Here is a 2,500-nt window from a genome sequence, read left to right as displayed (position 1 = left end):
CGTATGGAAGAACGCGCACAGTTTGATGCGGCGCAGGAACTGGCTGACATCAGTGCGAGTCCCGAATTCGTCACAATGGGGCGTGAGAGGCGTGAAGCGGAGGCCCCTACCAAGGAGCGAGCGCTCAGCGGCGGACAGGGGGAGATTGGGTGGTATAGTCACAACCGTGTGAGGAAGCGGGGTGGTAGGGTGAGTAGGGTCGGGAGGAGGAGGTGTAGAAGCGGGGGGCGGAGGAGGAGGGGGAGAAGAGGTGGGATGGGGTTGGGTGGGGTTGGGGTTGTGGGAGGTGTGGGGAGGTGATGGCGTGGGGGTTAGGATGTCCGGGTGGGAGGAGTGTGAGTGTGTGGAATGGGCGGTGGAGGGGGGCATGGAATCGGGAGGGGGAGCTGAAGGGGAGGGTGTCAGGGGTGCGGAAGGGTGGGGGTTGAGGAGGTTGTGGAGTTTTTTATTTTTTGTGTGTGTGAGGAAATTGTGGAGTTGGTGATTGAGATTGAGGAGGAAGCGGAGGATAGGTTGGGTGAAGGGTTGAGGGCAGAGGGAGGAGAGGAGGAGGTAAGCTTGGGAGAGTTGGTGGTCAATGGAGTGGAGGAGGGAACGGGTGGAACGGATGGTGGCACGGATGATGAGGCGGGAGGTGCGGGCAAGGGTGGGTTCGATGAAGGGGGAGGAATAGGGGGGAGCGTGGAATTTCAAGAGGAAGCCACGGGGTATGACGTGATGGCGGAGACAGCGGCTGAGAAAGTTGAGATGACTAGTGTGGCGGGTCTTTTTGAAGAGCAAGTAAGAGAGGTTTTTTGTGGGTTGCAAGCATTGTGGGGGGAAAAAAGAAAGAAAACGGCGAAGAAGGGACTGAAGATGTTGGGTGAAGGAGTGAAGGTCAGGCATGGTGAGAGGATGTGAATGTCGGTGTGGGTGTTATTAGTGGTGAGACAAGGGAAGGACGAGAAAGGTAGAAGGAGAACAGATAAAGGTGAAACAAGTCGAAAAAAGTGGAAAAAAGTGTAAGAGTCACGGACAAATTTTGCTGATGTTCAATCAAGGTTCATCAAGGTTCAGGAAAGGCAGATCCAACGGGAACAGTAATCCAAGGTAATCCGGCGGTTGGGTACATAAAATCCAGTTGAAAGGCCAGGGTCCGTGTGAGCGTACGTCATATAGTTCAAAAACACAATAACAAAAAAACAAAAAAACAACAAGGTGAGGACGTGATATGGATAGTATTATTGGACGCTCAGGAAAGGAAAGAGAGAGTGTATGACGTTTCGGGCGTAGCCCTTCGTCGGAAAGATGGAAAGTTCGGAGAATGGAAGAACGGAGAAAGAGGAAAATGGTACCGATGCCCACGAGGTTACATGATGAAAAGACCGGAAGAGGACGTGGTGGGGGAAAAGTTCTTTCTAAGATGGGAGAGTGAAAAAGGGAGATGAATATCGGTGCGCGTGCGTAAGTCTGCGAGTGTGTGTGTGATAACAGAACGTGTGTGTGCGTATGTAGGTGTGTGTGTGTGTGTGTGTGCATGGTTTGGTGGTTTATCTGTTAGTGTGTTTGTGTGTGTGTGTGTGTGTGTATGACGTAGTGGAAGAAATTAGTAGCAGGACTGGTTAGTGGACGCTGTAGACAGTGTAGGTAGAAGGTCAACAGGTGGTTGTTTGGGTGTGTGTGTGTTCGTGTTTGTGTGGGGTTGTCGGTGTTAGGTACGTGTACGTGTGTGTGTGTATTTTGTATGTGCGCGTGTGTGTATGTGTATGTTTTCTGTGCGTGCGTGTGTGTTTGTGTGTATGTGTATGTTGTGTGTATGTGCGTTGCTGTGTACGTGTGTGTGCGTGCGTTTGCTATTGTATATGCGTGTGTTGTTTATGCCCATGTGTGTATGATTGTATGCGTGTCTGTGTGAGTGTGTAGTGTTGGTGAGAAGTGTGTGTGTATGTGGGTGTGTGCGTGTGTGTGTATATGTGTGGATGTGCGTGTGTGTGTGGGATTGTGAGTGTTAGGTACGGGTGTGTGTGTGTGTGTATGTATGTCTGTATGTGTTTCCGTGTGCGCGTGTGTGTATATTTTTTGTGCGTGCGTGTATGTGTATATTGTGTGTATATTGTGTATGTGTATATTGTGTATGTGTATATTGTGTATATATGTGTATATTGTGTATATTGTGTATATTGCGTATGTGTTATGTATATGAGTGAGTATTGTGTATGTGAGAGGTGTGTGTGCATGTGTGTATATGTGTATGTGTGCCTGTGTGTATATGTGTATGTGTGTCGTGTATGTGTGTATGTGTGTGTGTGTGTGGTTTTATGTATGTGAGGGGTGTGTATGTGTATGTTTATGTGTGTGCGTGCGTATGTGTGCCAGGTATGTGTGTTATTTTGTGTGTGCACTCCTGTGTGTATGTGTGTGCATGTGTATGCGGCTGTGTATGTAGGCGTGCGCGTATATATGGGTGTGTGTGTGTATATATGTGCGTTCGGCTATGTGTGTGTGAGGGCGCGTATGTATG

This window comes from Octopus bimaculoides, chromosome 8, assembly GCF_046866305.1.
Source record: "Octopus bimaculoides isolate indiv1 chromosome 8, ASM4686630v1, whole genome shotgun sequence".
NCBI lineage: Eukaryota > Metazoa > Mollusca > Cephalopoda > Octopoda > Octopodidae > Octopus > Octopus bimaculoides.
Note: the sequence above shows the minus strand (reverse complement) of the source record.